Source organism: Pleurodeles waltl, chromosome 7 (assembly GCF_031143425.1).
Source record: "Pleurodeles waltl isolate 20211129_DDA chromosome 7, aPleWal1.hap1.20221129, whole genome shotgun sequence".
NCBI classification, from domain to species: Eukaryota; Metazoa; Chordata; class Amphibia; order Caudata; family Salamandridae; genus Pleurodeles; species Pleurodeles waltl.
This window is the reverse complement of record NC_090446.1, coordinates 1,414,088,009-1,414,105,934: the sequence shown is the minus strand read 5'-3', so window position 1 is coordinate 1,414,105,934 and position 17,926 is coordinate 1,414,088,009. Positions and strand designations below refer to the sequence as shown.

Sequence of the window (17,926 nt, the reverse complement as noted above, 5' to 3'; positions counted from 1 at the left end):
ATACCTGCATGCACTGCTTCAACATCCATCTCCAGAATCACCACACCAAGCAGCACACACACCTCATTAGCAGACGCCTCCACAACATCCATCCACGGGTCCCCTGTGTCCTTTCCCACCCTGTCTGTCCTCTCCTTCCTAAAGGACAGAAACACAAGCACTCAGACACCCAACAGCCATCCACCTCATATCAGCACACTGCCCATACACCTGCACCAAGTCCAGCAGACGTACTCCTCCAACAACCACTCCTTCAACTTCCACTCCTGTCCGTCCTCCCTCATCCCGCCTCACCATCCCTAAGAAGCTTTTCCTTGCCCAACTTGACCTCTTCTCCCCTCCTCCCTCCCCCAGTCCTGCCTGTAAGAGCAGGGTCCCAACGACCCAGCCCAGCACCTCAGCCAAACAGTCCACGGGGACAGTGGAGGCACCTCCTAGTTGTGGATCCCACTCCACCAGCCAGGAAGGGTAAGGATCCCACTCCACCAACCACAAATCCTCGCCTCCCGCCATGAAAGGGAAGAAGCCCTGACCTCCTGCCATGAAAGGGAAGAAGCCCTCAGCTCTTGCCATGAAAGGGCAGAAACCCTCACCTCCTGCCATGAAAGGGAAGACACTTTCACCTCCTACCATGAAAAGGAAGAAGCCCTCACCTCTTGCCATGAAAAGGAAAAAGCCCTCACCTCCTGCCATGAAAGGGAAGAAGCCCTCACCTCTAGCTGAGACACAGCAGCCCTCGCTTCCAACAGAGGCTGCCCAGGAGGCCCCTTCCCCTGCTGAGACACAGCAGCCCTCAACTCCTGCAGCGGCTGGCAGGGTACCAACACCACCACCACCGGTGGGCACGGTGCCCTCATCCCCTGCTGAGACACAGCAGCCCTCACCTCCAGAAGAGGCTGCCCAGGAGGCACCTTCTCCAGCTGAGACATGGCAGCCCTCACCTCCTGCAGAGGCTGCCCAGGAGGCACCCTCACCAGCTGAGACACTGCGGCTCTCACCTTCAGCAGCAGGCATGTAGGCCACCCTCTAAGGGCTGCTATACAAGGAGCCCCCTACAGAACCAGTTTGCATGTCCCCCACTTGAGAGACTGTGACCTTGCACTCCCCAGCAACAGATAATATGCATGGAGCCCCATCCAGAACCAGTGGGTAAGTCCTGCACCTGAGAGCCTGTGACATTGCACTCCCCAGGAAAGGATAATGGGCATGGAGACCCCTCCAGAACTAATGGGCAAGCTCCCCACTTGAGAGACTGTGACCTTGCACTCCCCAACAAAGGATAATTTGGCATGGAGCCCCCTCCAGAACCAGTGGGAAAGTTCCCAACTTCAGCTGAGGTGCCCCCCCCCTTCCCCCTGAGGTGCCTACCCACTTCAAAAATGATGCCCCTGCACAGGTCTGTGAGGATGTTGTCAGGAAACAAGTTGGGCCTTGGACTGTGCCCTGTGGCCATGTGGGCCATTAGTATTTTGGACTAGGCATTGGCCTTTGTGGACAATTGTACACATCTCTTTGTGTTCCAATTGGTTCATTTGGTGACTGCTCCCATTCAATACATTCTCATGACTGCCTTATTGTTGTCCTTGCATTATTATGTTGTGTGTTGTGTGCCATTAGTTTACGTCTGCAGCTGGTTGTGTGTATGGTGTGCGTGTGTCTGGTGTGTGTTGTGCGTGTGTGTGTCACTCTCCTTTTCCTTCATCCCTCCCCTCCCCTGTGTGCTAGGAGGCTGTACTCACTGCCGTCCTCTTTGTCGGCGTTGGTGTTCCAGATGGAACATGGCATAGAAAAGCATCAGGAAGACTTGCAGTTCCGTGGTGTGGTACATTAGCTGTCTATGGGAGTTATCACCGCCATGGGATTAAATTTGTGGTAATTACCACCAGCCTGTTGGCGGTATAACTCACCGCCAATGTAATAATGACCATCACAGTCCCTTCAAAACACAAACTTTCCAGAACTTTCCAAAAACAAAACATTTTGGTGAATTGGTCATTCGCATCCTTATTACATCTAACACACTGGGATTGCATACTTTTTTAAGGTTGTAGGTTATGGATTTGTCACTACCTTCCAGACTGCACTTGGAATTATACCTTTGACCATGCACTTGCTTTTTTCGAGTGTCTTTGAGGGTTTCCTGACTCTTCTGGCATTAATTGGTGGTATTCTGCTGTTGCTATTTTTGATTTGCAATGGCTGCCCCATCTCAACTAAGAGAAATGATGGAGGTCCCACCAGCTCAACAGTGTTGTGGACCCATGATGAAGTAATTTGGAGTATCGTTATTGGTAGAACTTAACAAGAATTGGTGAAAGACATTCAGACCAGTTCTCAGCTGTGTCTTTCGCTTCTTATGGTGTCATTTCGAATGTGCACTGGAAGTGTGCCTTGCTTTGCAACATTAACTTCCCTGGATGTAAATCTGATGACGTTCTCGATGAGGATTCATTGCCAAAGGTGTCCCATGATACTGCTGTTGTTGTGCAATCCTTCTATGAGCCGCCCTTTGTGGACTTAGTTGCTCCTGGTGCCTCAGCATCTGCTTCAACATCTGGCACTGCACAGAATGCTGTTCCTCTGCCAAAACAATGGCTGAGGCAACAAATCATGTATGGTCTTTCCACCTTCTAACTGATGAGCTGGTGGTTCTATCGCCCGCCGAAGTGGGTCTTTCTTGGACTTCATCTACACTGATGTGCTTGGTGACTTCCTGTGGGATCTCAATGACTTTTAAATAGGCATTGTTTAAACTGACTTGTTTTAATCCAGCCTTTGTCCTTAGGCTTGGTTTGCTTGTCAACTTTTGTATATCTTTTTTATATATTTAGTATACTTTTAGAATAGTTTGTCCCTGCTTCATTTTAAGATGTGAACCTGCACTCCTGTACCAACAATGAGGAGAGTGTTGTGAGTGCCCCTTACTACCTAGGCTGGACATCCTTAGTTTAGCTTTCGACTCATAGCCTGTGCCTTTCAATACACATATACAGTTTATTCATTTTATTCCTTTTAATATTTTTTAACACAAGCTTGCTTTCATCTTAATTCATTTTATATTTTAATCAGCTGCCTCTTCCGAGAAGACATAGGCCCTCATTCTGACCTTGGCGGGCGGCGGAGGCCGCCCGCCAAAGTCCCGCCGTCAGGTTACCGTTCCGCGGTCGAAAGACCGCGGCGGTAATTCTGACTTTCCCGCTGGGCTGGCGGGCGGTCTCCTTCAGACCGCCAGCCAGCCCAGCGGGAAAGAGGCTTCCACGATGAAGCCGGCTCGGAATCGAGCCGGCGGAGTGGAAGCTGTGCGACGGGTGCAGTTGCACCCGTCGCGTATTTCACTGTCTGCGCAGCAGACAGTGAAATACATGTAGGGGCCCTCTTACGGGGGCCCCTGCAATGCCCATGCCAGTGGCATGGGCACTGCAGGGGCCCCCAGGGGCCCCGCGACCCCCCCTACCGCCATCCGGATCTCGGCGGTCCGACCGCCGGGATCTGGATGGCGGTAGGGGGGGTCAGAATCCCCGCGGCGGTGCAGCAAGCTGCGCCGCCGCGGAGGATTCAATGGGGCCGCGGTACACTGGCGGGACCCCGCCAGTGGTGCCGGTCCGACCGCGGCTTTACCGCCGCGGTCGGAATCCCCATTGGAGCACCGCCGGCTTGTCGGCGGTGCTCCCGCGGTCCTCCGCCCTGGCGGTCAAAGACCGCCAGGGTCAGAATGAGGGCCATAGTTGTTTGTGATGCACATTTTATTAGCATCTTTGCACACATTTCACTCTGTGTCCTGCTCAAGGCTGTCCCACTCAGTACATGGTTTATTAACACTGATTGCTGCTCCAGAAGCACAGAAACAACACTTAGCCATAGACAAATTCGCACATCAGGCCTATTCCTACTACACTGTTCCATTTGTTATATAAACACCATGCAGGCCTCAGAAGGGTATAAGGCATCCCAGTTATGGCCATCATGGGATGTATACCATTAAATTGACAGCTTTGCTGATCTTGGTCCTGATACATCAGCCAACCGGGAGGATTGTCAGCAGACAACAGGGAGACCCCTGCCCTTTTCCAGGTATGGGGTCGGGATTCTTCCCATAGACCTGGATAGGCAGAAGGGCTAACACAGCTATGCTCTCAGATATTAGATATTAGGGTATTAGTTAGGAATCATTAGGTTTTGTAAGCATTCCAGGATGGTTGAATTGTTTATCTTCTTTAGTTTACTGGTAACAATAATCACTGTGTTATGTTTCATCTGCCTAATCATCTCAGCACATGCTTTCTATAACGTAATGCATTTATTTCAATAAATATATTGAAATCTATTTTGCATTTCCTTGATTGCCTTGGCAAGTGTGAGACTTTGTGCAACTGAGAGAAAGGGTATGATCTGTCCACTATGACTTCCCCAAGGAGTGAAGAGTTAGAGTGTTATGTTTCTAGGCTTCTACAAATCATCTTTACTTTCGAGGGTTTGTGTGGGGTGCAGTGAGCAAGCTGAGGGTCAACAGCTTCCAGACGGTTTGGGACTTACTCAGTCACCCACACTTGGTGGTGCTGTTGTGCTAAACTATGCAGTATATTACCTCCAAGGTAACAGTCCTATGACAGCATCGCCAAATTCCCCCTGACACAGTTGGTTAGTTAGTCCATTGTGGTAGAACATGAAGGAGTCATGGGTGCTGGCAGGGAATCTGCCTACAAGAGCAGTTATTATGCATGAGGAATCACACACTACCTGTACAGGGTGTGAACGGGTGCTTTTCATACTTCTGTATATTAATTCATTACACAGGCAATATGGCAATATGTGTGCCCTCAACACAGCCAATTACATGAGGAAAGTGTACTTCCCTGTAAAATATTACTTTGATTTATTGCAAATATTGTTGCATATGTGGTAAACATATGTATTTGTTTACTTTGCTAACCATGCTGTCCAGAAACCTGTGACTCACCTAGAAAATGCACTTTGTGGCACATCCTGCCATTGCTATGACTCCCAGGTGACTTCCTGAAGCCAAAAGTTTGTAAACAGCACTATAGCTGCACATGTGGTCGGATTGCACTGCTTCTGACTGTTGGGTTCTGTATGTAAAGGTGTAGCTCAGCAAACAATTCCAAAACTACCTCATTACTGAGTCCTTACTTCTTATATATCTCCTCCTACTCCTGTTCAAAATGGGTTACCTTCACCCTAAATATCCTATATTTTCTCTGCGTACCAGGAAAAATCCTCATCCTCTTTGCAAAGGATGTACAGAGTCACCATTCTGAATGAGCCAGGTGTATTTTAGGTGATTTTTTAAAGTTTTCTTCTAGTTACCACCAGATTCGAATTAATGGTAATCAATGGTAATTGCATTTCCTAAATGGCTATTTTCTGACTAGCCACAATTAGGAAATCCTATGAACATGTGGTTAGGGACTCACAATTATAAAACCCCATCTACTAGGTACCAAATGGCATTCTCCAGTTCCTAAATTGATTTCACACCACTAGGAAATGCAAAATGCCTTGTACATATGGGCCCAAATACCTTAAGACTAATCCACTTCTATAGGTCTATTGTAATATAGAAGGAACGAAATACAAACAATCTACAGCGTCACTCACTTGAAATTCCATCTCTTCATGCGATGACCATGAGTTTACTTGTAATGCAATTTGACACTGTCTACGATTAACTTTTCGGTGATTTTTCTTCTTGGTTCTACAATTCTTATTTTTGGATGTTAAGAAAGCAAATATAAAAAATCTATATATGGTAAATCTTACAATCCAAAAGGAGAAATTAAAAGCCTAATTTAGTGAAAGAATGAAAGTCTTGCTTAAGTCTCTTCCATCCGCTTTAGAGATGACAGAATTACTCGGGTCTATTGGCATGGCCTCAACCAAGTTTGCCAATGTAATCCCTTGATCTAATGTCACCAGGTCACATTCCCAGTCAGCCCACTCTACTTAGGGCACAACTACCATTACTACAACTCTACCAAATACAACACCAAAAAACACAAAAAGAAGAGCAAACAACAAGAGTATCACAAAATTATATTACACAATGACAGCACAATAAAAATAAATTGACTGCATGTAAAACATGATGGGCCAGATGTAGCAAACGTTTGCGACTCGCAAACGGGCAGAATCGCAATTTGCGACAGTGCAAAATCGGAAATGGGAAGCAAAAAGCCCATTTCCGACTAGCAAAAAGCGATGGGACCCGTTTGCGAGTCGCATCCGGTGCGACCCCATTTTGCGACCCGCAAATAGCAAGTCGCAATTTGCGAGTCGCAAACCTTATGCAATTGCAACTCGCAAATTGCGACTGGTCGCAAAAAGCCCAGTTTGCATGTCCCATTTACCACTAACTCAGAGCAGGTGGTAACCATTACCAAAGGATAAAAGGGGACCCAGAAGCCATCTGGGTTACTCAAGATGGCGGAGATATACCTGATAGCAGTGAGGAGGAGAGTCTACGCAGCCCAGCAGAGGAGGAGGAGGGGCCACAGACAGGAGAAGATATATAGAACCAGGCAGACTCTTTTTCAGCAAACTGAAGAGGAGATCTATGACAAATACCGCCTTAGCAGCGCAGCCATCCTAGAATTAATTGATTTACTCAAACCACAGCTAGAACACCAGACTCTGCGTGGCTGCGCCATTCCTACGCATGTGCAAGTACTATGCTCACTGCACCTCTTGGCCTCAGGGAGCTATCAGGGGGTCATTGCTGTGGCAGGTGGGGTATCCCAAAGTGCAGTGTCAAGGTTCCTCAGGGCCTTCCTAGATGCCTTAGTCACGCACATGTCTCACTTCATATACTTACCAAGGAATGAGGCAGAAATCAACAGCACCAAGCTGGACTTTTACCGCATTGCCCACTTTCCCCATGTCATAGGGTGTGTAGATGGGACACACATTCAAATATGCCCCCCTGCTAATCTGGAACACATTTTCCGCAACAGAAAGTGTACCCACTCACTCAACATACAGGTTGTTTGTGATGCCCATTATGTCATCACGGACATCGTAGCTAAGTTTCCAGGCAGTACCCATGACTCATACATTTTTAGGCATAGTGGGATACATCAACGCCTGGAACGTGGGGAATTCGGAGACGGTTACCTCCTAGGTAGAGCCACAGACACTTGCAGACATACACACAGGTCACTGTGCACGACAATCTGGACTTCCTAACAGTGTACTTTTTGTGCCCAACAGGTGACAGTGCATATGCTCTTAGGCCTTGGATCATGACTCTGTTTTTGACACCCAGAACTGAATCTGAGAGGCAATACAACAGTGCGCATAAGAGGACCAGTAACCTGATAGAGCGCACCTTCGGACTCCTGAAGGCAAGATTCAGATGCCTCCACCGCAGTGGAGGTGCACTCCAATACACCCCCATTACCTCATTCAAAATTGTGGTCGCATGCGCCATCCTCCACAACATAGCCACCCGACGTGGGCTACCTCTCACCCCTGCAGACCCAGATCCTGATGATGAAGAGCAAGAACAACCACATCGCCATCATGGGGATAGGAGTCTAGCTAATCAAGGCAGACTGAGACGGGAACACATTGCAACACAATATTTTGGACGGTACGTGTCAACTCCCACCATACTCACCTATTAACCAAAAACTCCATTTGTTAAGTGGAACAAAAATAACTGTTTTATTACTGTAATTGAGAAACTATATACAAGTTGAAATTGTCCATGGGCAGGGAAATGCCAACCAGTCATGTGGCACATTAACACCATGTGCCACATTTATTGGTCCTGGGTGTCATCTATGTTCTCCTGCCCCTCCTGCCAGCCTGGCTGGTCCCTGCTGCGTCCGTGGTGCTGTGCCTACCACTCCTCAGCACCCTGCTGTCAGTGGCAGATACACTGCTCACTGTTGAGCCCTCCTCACTGTCTTGGGGTGTTTCCCCGGTGGCCCTTGACATTTCCCGTGTCTCCATTAGTCCAATTATGTGGGTGAGACGTCCCAGGCCCCTGGCAACATCCCCAGCAAAATGGCCCATCTCTATTTGCAGGCCAACTGTCCTCCTCGACAGGCCTGTTGTATTAATGGCTAGCCTGCCGATCGATGTGGCCATCCTGTCCAGTCGTTGCATTGTCTGGCGATCTCTGCGCCGCCCAGCCTCTGCCTGGCCCAGCAGTCCGCCCGCCAGTTCCCTAATGGCAAGGGCAATGTCCCCAGTGTTCTGGCACATCATGTCCATGCGTCTGTTGAGGTGCTGCATGCTTGCATGGTTGTGTCTAACAAAGCGGTGCAGCACACCACTAATCCTGCCCAATATTCTGTTCTGCAGGCGCTGACCCCGCAGCAGATGTGCCTCACTGCTGGTTGGAGGAAGTATCCCGGATCCAGATGGTCTTGCCCTGCGACGCCTGCGCAGCGGTGGCTGCCCTATGCTCCCACCTGTATCCTCCCTGCCTGTTGCTGGGGCAGCTTCTGGCGTGATTGTTGCAGCAGGCGTTACTAATGCAGGAATGCTGCTGACTGTGCAGGTGGGGGTGCTTGCGGGTCCTGGGGTGTCCTCCTGGGCCTGGGTGGTTGGGGTGTTGGGAGTGTCTTGCTGGAGACCTGTGGGACATGGGGAACACACTGTCAGTGTCTAGTATCTATTGCACAATTCCTAATAAACATTTGCCTATGAACTGCCCATTTCCCATAATGCATCATTCAGGCTTTTTCTACCCTGTAATGGAGCTATCTTGGTTGTGCATGCACCTGTGTACATGGTGGGTGGGGTATGACATTGATAGGGGTACAGGCTTATCACATGGTACTCACCGGTTGATGTACTGGGCTCTGAGGTGTCCAGGTCCCCAAATCCACACACTGCCTCCTGCTCCAATGTTTCCTCCACCCTTTCTTCCAGGGGTGTGGGTGGTGGCACAGATGATGGTCCCCCTCCAGTGCCTCTCATCTCCCGGAGCCTTTCTGCCACCCTCTCCTTGGTCCGGGAGCGGAGGTCATACCACCTCTTCTTTATGTCCTCAATTGTCCTGTGGCTCACACCCAGGGAATTAATTTTTTCTTGAATGTCCTGCCAGAGTTTCTTTTTGGTGGCCTCAGGAACAGTGAGGGCTGCTCTCCCAAAAAGCTCATCATGGTGCTGACAGCATTCGTCTGTCAGCACCTCCAGCTCCCTCTCAGAAAATTTGAGTTTTCTTCTTCGTGGGGTTCCCTCCATGGCTGCTGCTGCTTGTTCAGTGTGAAGACTGGCAGTTATAAAAGGGTGTGGTCCAGCCTCCTCCCAGGTGTATTTGTTAACTTCCTGGCTGTGATGTCATCATCATGTGCCAGGAAGTGTTTACAGAGTGTTCTGGTGTGCTTTCTGGAGTGTTCTGCTGCACCTGTAAGCAATTTTGAAGGTAGTCGCAATTTGCGACACCTACTCGCTAATTGCGAGTTCGTTTTTTGCACACTCGCAAACAGCGACCTCGCAATCTGCGGACTCGCACACAGCGTTGCGAGTCCGGCTGCGAGTCGCAAAATCGGATCGTTTTTTTTTCTGCCATTCCAAATTGCGACTCGCATTTTGCGATTCGCATCAACTCACAAAATGCGAGTCGCAATTTTTATTTTTGCTACATCTGGCCCGATATTCCTGTGTAGGGAAGTCCATCAACGATGCCCAACAAGCATCCACATAAGCTTTCTTTTGTTTGTTTTTCACAAATAAAAAAGAGATTGCTCTCAAATAATAAAAAATAAAGGCCCAGATTTAAAACAAAGTGGTGCAGCGCAAAGCTGCATCAAAAATAGCAGCTCCACTTTTGAAAAGCAGGGATGCAACGTATTTACATGAATATGGTGCACCCCTGCATTTCCCCCTGTGCCGGCACTGAATTAAGCTGCCTGCGCAAATGCAGGCATCCTTGCACCATAGTGCATGGGTGTCTGTGCTGAGGGGATAGATTGGTTATGTGCAGGAGGGTGTCCCTTCCTGCACGTAAACAATCTGTAACAGCAATTTGGCACTTCTCTGTGTGCTGCAAAATGCAGCACATATGGAAAAAGCAAAAAACAAGGAGGAATGAAAGCATTCCTCCTTGTTGCGCCATGCTAACACCACCCTTGGGGTGGCATCACATTTTGGCACTGCCTCAGGTTTATGAAAACTCAGAAATCTGAGGCAGCATCAAAGTAGCAACACCCACTGCACGCTCCTTCCACATAAAGTGCTGCCTCTGAAGGGGCCGTATTTACCAGGTGGCGTTAAGCCCCAAAAAAAGTGTAAATACGGTGCAGGGCATAGCACCACCGGAGTGTCACAAAAAGTGATACTTGGTGGCACTAGGAGCTCATAAATATGCCTGAAAAGGCCATGTAGGCCCAATAAGCAGCTGGTGAAAAAAGTTGTTCTGGCTTCAGAGCATTCAGGTCACCACACAAGGGGCCAAATGTATGAAAACAGCGAATTGGAAATAGCGATTTTTAAGAAATCGCTATTTCTGATTCGCAAAATGCAACGTATCATATTTGGGATACGGTAATAGCGATTTCCTAAAAATCGCAAATGCTATTACCGAATCGCAAATTGCGATATCGGCCCCCATTCGCATCTATGGGCCTGTCGGCCCATATTTGTGAATATTTTGCACGTTCCAAATTGCGAATTCCTGACTGGAATTCGCAATTTTGGGAAATGCAAAGTCCAGGGTGCTGGGGGCCTAAGGCCCCCTCTGTTGCACCACAAAACATTTTTTTAACAACATGTAAGGTGCACACTTGCTAAAAGGGCATGTGTGCTTTACATGTAAATTTTAAAAATGCATTTTAACGGCATTTAAAAAAATTTCACATGGTTACCACCAAGTCAACTTGGTGGTAATAGTGATTCCTTAATGCCCAATTAGCATTAAGGAATTGCTTCATACATGTGCTTTAGAAATCGCAAATAAGGATTCTTTATTTGCGATTTCTTATTTAGAAAGTCGCAAATTGCGACTATCTAAACAGGGTCGCAATTTTAAGGAATCGCTATTTTAGCGATTCCTTAAAATTGCATTCAGAATGCCTTTGATGCATTCTGAAAGGGCTTTTTGCATTCGCAAACGGGCATTCACACTGTTTGCAAATGCAAAAAGCTTTGATACATCTGGCCCAAGATCTCTTAATCATCAAGGATTCAGCAGCATGTGCGCCTCACAGGACATGATAGATGAATTGAGCATGACAGTGACTATGGAGACAAGGAGGTGAGCATTTAACTGGCGGCCCTGCCCTCTGATCACTGCCTCTGGGAGGGACAAGCTGAAGCAGATGGTGTGCTTTGTTGCATGCTCGGATTGATAATAATGCAAATAGTGGGGAAGTCAACAATGCTTTTCTATGCAATATGTGATGTACATGCTCTAGCAAATTATCGCTATCAAATACTTAAAAATATGATGTTTCCCAGCATATGGTCAGCAGATAGGGCATAAAAAAGCACTGACAAATTTCAAGTAATTAACATGAACAGTAATACGAACAAATGATTGATAACCGATGCTTTGATGATTTTAAGTTTAATTAGAAGAACAATTCCCCAGAAAATGAATAAAGCGCTTCAACTTAAATCAAGCCTTTAAATCTCCCTTATATATAAAAAAGAAAGATTTTGGCCTGATTTAGAATGTGATACATAGGGTACTCTGTCACAAATGTGAAGGATTACCCTTTCTGCCAAACCATTAATCCACCTGACTCATTCAGAGTTGGGAGGACCATAAGCTTTCATTCAAAAGAGCCCTCATTAGCTTTATCAACAGAAAGTGTCCTCAAATGATTCCATGGCGTAAGGACCATCAGAGGAAGGGCATAACACCATCTGCCCTTTTTGGGGTCAACAGTGCATAGTTTTTTTTCCAGTCTGTTCAGGGTTGCATTCTGTTTGCCCACCATGCCATCTCTGTTTCGACCCAGCTATATACAAATCAGTTTTGACACTGCTCCAATAGGAACAGTACATCCCAAACAGTGAGGGCCAGTTGTCCCCAACTAGAGCACAAACAACCCAAGACCTGTTTTGTCCTTATTAGAATTTATCAGTTGAGTATGGGTTTGATCCAATGGAGCAGTGAACTTGGGACCCACATCTGGGCCTACCTGACACACTAAGGGTATCAATTGCAGCAACCACAAGGTAATGGATGGAATGCTTTAACTAATCTTAGCCACTGCTCGGGCTGTACTGCAACCCACTGATTTCTGCTCACCATATCATCTGAGTTTAGATACAGCCACATGCTAATCAGTCTTCAACCTGCTCCAATAGGACTAGTATACTCAAAAGTACAAGTCCAGGTACTCCCTGATCCAGAACACAAGCAATCCAATATCGGATTTCACACTGATTAGGCCTCATCAGTCTGGTATAGCTTGGTTCCAGTGGCACTGTGAGCTCAGGAACTACACTGTGCATACCATTGCATTCAAGGGGACAACACCGACAGCAACAATTTACAGCAGCAAGAACAAATTACTATATTCACATTTCAATCTAATGCAAATACATATCTTCAAATTCTTTATTGCACAATGGAAATTGTAATCAAAATGTCAGATTTTTTTTTAATGTTATTGATATACTGGCCTGAAATACACATGGTCCAAGTATAAATAGAATTAAGTTTTATCATAGAGCTCTGATGAGATGGTATTATTAGCTTCAATCAATATGACCTTGTAGATTTAATTGTGTGTGTTTGTGTGGTGTGTGTGTGTGTGTTTGTGTGTGTGTGTGTTTGTGTGTGTGTGTGTATGCATTATTGTGTGGGTGCGGGCATGTATAGCCAACGCTGTGAGGGTGGGTTTTGTTCTCATAGATTGGGTAGACACTGTCAGTGCCGGACAAACACTATCCTTGTGAGAACCGGTGTATTAGGAGGACTGGTCCTTGTGGTGTGTGTAGGTAGTTTTGAGTAAGTGCATCAAAAACTAAAAGAGCAGTCAGCTTTATCACCTTCACTGCTATCAAAGAGTGCATGGAATTCAAATAGTAAATACACACTTCATTACGGTCACTGTGGGTCCTCATAATTATAGGTTTGTCATGCTGTGTGTGTGTGTAAGGCAGACATTTTCCCTGTAAAATAGTAACAAATTTGAATACCCAAAAGGTAATTAATAAGTGTTGTTTAAGGATTAATGAGTATGTGTTAGACCTGGCATCCTTGGCGTGGTCTCCCCTGCCTTTTTTGCCTCTGATTCCCATGTTTTGATTGTGTGCTGGACTCTGTTTTTGATACTTTGGGAACTTTTCCACTGCTGACCAGTGCTAAAGTGCAAGTGCTCCTGTGTAAATAGTGTATGTAATTGGCTTATCCCTGATTGGCATGTTTGATTTAATAGTAAGCCCCTAGTAAAGTGCACTAGAGATGCCTACAGCCTATAAATCAAATGCTACTAGAAGTCCTGCAGTATTGGTTGTGCCACCCACATGAGCAGCCCTCCGAACATGGCTAAGACCTGCCATTGGAGTGTCTGTGTGTGCAGTTTTAAACTACCAATTCGACCTGGCAAGTATACCCACTTGCCAGGCCTAAGGCTTCCCTTTTTATACATGTAAGGTGCCCCTAAGGTAAGCCCTAGGTAGCCCCATGGACAGGGGGCAGTGTATGTTAAAAAGGTTTGACATTTAGTGATGTGTTTTACTTGCCCTAACAGTGAGATACTGCTAAACTCAGCTTTCACTGTAGCAAGGCCTATCTCTCTTATAGGTTAACATGGAGGCTGCCTTTAAATTCCTTTTAAGTGTAGATTCTCTTCGGAAACAGACAAAAATATAGAATTTGGTGTCTCTGAAATCACAATTTAAAAAAACATCTTGGAGTGAAGGTGTTTTTTAGATTGTTAGTTTTAAAATGCCACTTTTAGAAAGTGGGCATTTTCTTGCTTAAACTATTCTGTGATGTTGCCTGTTTGTGGATTCCCTGTCTGGGCAGACTGACAGTTGTGGTGCTGGGAATTCCCTCTAGACAGTGACACAAAGGGAGCTGGGGAGTAGCCTGCATATCCTGATGGGCTGAGTTATAGTGGAGGGAGAAGTGGTCACGTACACCTGAATGGGCTGTGCCTGCCCTCACACAATGCAGTCTCCAACCCCATGGTGTGTTTGGGGCCTGGCCTAGGCAAGGCAGGATCCTATAAACAACAGAGACTTTCCTTTGACGTCTGCCTACTTCAAACGCAGAAAGAGCTAGAAGTGGTGGACCCAAACCCCGGACCTTTAGATTTCTTCAAGGATTCAAGAGGAACCTCTGCCAAGGAGGAGAGCTGAAGAGCTGAGGAGAAGTGCTGCCCCTGCCTGTGATTTTGCTTTGTTGGGCTATCCTGCAGTTACTGCTTCTGCCTGTGAAAGGGGACAAAGACTGGACTTTGTTGTGCATTCCTGCTTGAGAAGAATCTCCAAAAAAGTTAACTGAGCTTGCCTCCTGTTGTTGAAGTCTCAGGGCCATCAAAGACTTCCTCTGCCAGCACCTGCCAGCACCTGGACTCTCTGCTGAGACTGCAGCACTGTCAAGTAGTGCCCCATCAAGTCCCTGAGCCCTTGCGAGGTAAAGCTGGTGGAAAAGGACAGAAATTCATCCACAAACCGCTATGCGCGGAACATTTCTATTTACCATCTGCAACGCGGCTGATAGACGGGGCGCCGCCAGCCCCGCGGCTGAAATCGGTACTTGTATCATGGCTGGAAGAGGGATGCATGGCTGCTGGAGAACCGATGCTCAACACCCACTTGCGGCTGCTGATGACAACACAAACCCCACACAGTCCGGTTTCCTGATATCATGTGCCCGGATTTCGAATGCAACATCGCTGAGTGGGAAAAAAAACTACTCAAAGCCTGCCCGGACCCGAGGTGCCCATCCAGAAATTGACGCATTGCTCTCTTGCGAGGGAGAAAAACAATGCATCGCTGACCCGACCAGAGAAGAAACGATGCACAGCCTTACTTGCGAGTAAGGAATTAATGCATTGCTTACTTTTCTGGTGCACGCTCACACATGCAGCTTTCTTTTTGACACAAACCAGCTACTTTGTGTAAAATCAACATTTCCATTATTTCCTATGGAGTAAGACTCTTATTATTTTGAAAATTAATTTCTTGACTTGTGTATGTTGGATTTTTGTTAATTTGGTCTTGTTTGATTTAAATAAATATGACCTATTTTTCTAAACTGGTGTGGTGTCCTTTTTGTAGTGTTTTCACTGTATTAATGTGTGTGATGGTACACATACTTTACAAATTGCTTCTGAGTTAAGGCTTTCTGCTTGTGCCAAGCTACCAAGGGGGAGAGCGGGGGTAAACCAGGTGTGTTTCTCCTTTACCCTGACTAGAGTGAGGATCCTTGCTTGCAGAGGGTGCAAACCGACTGCCAACCAGGGACCCCATTTCTACCTGTATGTATATGTCCAATAAATAAACGCTTGAATGTGACAGAAAATTGATCTTTTATTTATCTGCCATATAGATATCTGAGGGCATTGTAATGGCATTTCCAACTAATATGTTAAACTCAAATATGAAAGATAATTAAAGCTGAGGAAGAGAAGTATATTGCTGATATTGTTTCTCTTGAGCCAGAGGATACTGACTGATGTTGCTGTGATTTTTGCTGTAACTTGTGAATTTTATCATCTATATTAATATAATGCTCTATGCCATGATCGCTTAAACTGGCTGATATCTAAGACATGCAATGTCTGCTATGTGGTAAGTGTAATATCTGTGTATTTCTGTAAGGTCTTTGTAGCATTAGTGGTAACATTCTGCTATCTTGTTCTTCTGTTAGGCTATCCCTTGCAAGTATATTTGCAGTTACATGACTGACAAACTACTTGAACGTTGAAGATGGAGGAAAGGAAGTGAAAATTAGAAGTGATGAAAGATGTTAAATGGAGCATTTGTGACATAGTAACTACAGTTGTTGACTTTGGAACTATGGCCCAAAGTTCAATCTCAGCATCCTGTGATTCTGTACAAACCACGTAGTCTACCCATATCTAAATGGGTTTGTGTAATACTCACTTGATGTACATGTTATTGTAGACGGGCTCTCCTCCCCCTTCCCCATGTAATGCACAGTTCTCCATTGCCTCTTTAGCTATGTGGAAGGCAATACATATATGCATATTTGTTTCATAAAGAAAAAGTGTTAGGCAAGGTGAAACTGCAAACTCAGATTTTTTGATCTGCTTATAATAACTATGCCAGCCTGTAGGAATCAATTACTGATAAAATGATCCATTTCGTCAACATCATTGAAAATTCTTGGAACGAGTGAATTGCCACCTCAAATATGACTCTTCAAAACTTCTGACCTTTTAGTCAGTCTATACAACATTGTGTCCTATACTGCACCTTTTGTCTCCACTTTTAAAAACATGTCTTAAAGCAGTGAATGGCTGCCAAACCTGTCTTTACTCACCTTTCTAGCTCGCTCATTACAGTTCAAAGTAGCTATTTATTGTGCACCAATTTCAAAGCTCACAGGCTACCCAAAAATATTAATGTTACAGCAGTTTGAAAGATCACCAGCCACTACTGACCATGACATTGCTTGAGGATCACTTGCCCTTTGCCACACTCATAGAAAAGCCTTCCCCATTGTTTTATCAATGATGGAAAATACTGCTATTTAAAATATTTAGATTTCTGATAATTTTGTAGGAAATATATTTTACTGACATGTGCACATTAATTTGTATTACATGTCAAAAGACATTACATCCAAATCTACAAACTAGCAGTGATAAAAGTATTTTTCAGGTACCAGATTCTACCTTTGGAGGTGTCACCTGATGTTTGAATTTTAGGTGTTCTGGCTCTGCATTTCATCAGGGTGCAGCATGGATGAAAAAATATGCGTCACATAGTATGCAAACTCCTAAAAGTATACATCTTAACTTACAGGTAGGACACATTGGGTGGTGAACCGACACGCTTTGACTCTTGGATCTGAGCTTCGCTGATGTCAATTCCAACAACCTTCTGAAAATAAGCAGCTAAGACATTTGTGCTCTGCCCACTGCCACAACCGACGTCTACTGCCAGATCAAAGGGTCTTCCCTTCTGGAAAAGGAAGAGCTTGGGTAAAATATCACAGACAAAATGTTTACATGGAAAGTATACATATTGTTGTGCCATGGCTTTTCCCTTTTCTGGTGCCAGCCAGTGAAAACAAATGTTTGTTTGATTCCAATTACCCTACATAACCTACAATGCCTTACCATTTATATTCACTGGTAGGATGTGTACAAAAGTATTTTGTGAAATTGAGCAACTCTTCGTGTACTCTTTAATAACTCTTTACTCAACAATCTCTACTTATTTTATTCAAAAGCAATTTTATCAAATAAAGATATACTACATTAGTTGCCTATGAAGCTGTTTCCACTAGAAAAAATGACACTGTGAAAAATGCAATTATCTTGCATTTAAAATTGTTTTTTTAAATGATTTACTTATCCTTTCTCCTCATCCTCCATCCTCTGTTATAAACTTCCTCTTACCTTCTCTTCCAGGTAGGACATGATCACAACATATACCTCCTTAGGTGCGAGGATCATGTGTTTCTTGTAGATTGATACATGCTCCTCAGTTTCAAAGAACCGGAATGCCATCTAGAGCAGCAAAGGTAAACAATAAATAACAAGAATATAAGAACCAACCACTGGACCAGAGAGGTAATTGAGAAAATGACGAAGAAGAAGTTGAGTCAAATACAATTAATCACTTAAAAGTGTTCATTGCCCGAAACTGGGGAGGGTTCTAAAGGAATCTCCGTTGCTTTCACCAGAGGTTTTCTTCCTTGTAATCAAGGGAGGGGCCAAAGTGGAATCCCTTTGGCTTCAGCCCTCACCCCTTTCCACACTCATTGGTGACATCAGTACGCTGATATCACAAACCTGGG

At 45.5% G+C, this 17,926-nt stretch overlaps 1 pseudogene; it reads right to left on the bottom strand.

Annotated features, from left to right (window-relative positions):
• The window catches only part of LOC138247065 (uncharacterized), a 153,649-nt pseudogene extending 136,013 nt beyond the window's left edge, over positions 1–17,636 (bottom strand).
• Positions 17,637–17,926: the final 290 nt, after the last annotated feature.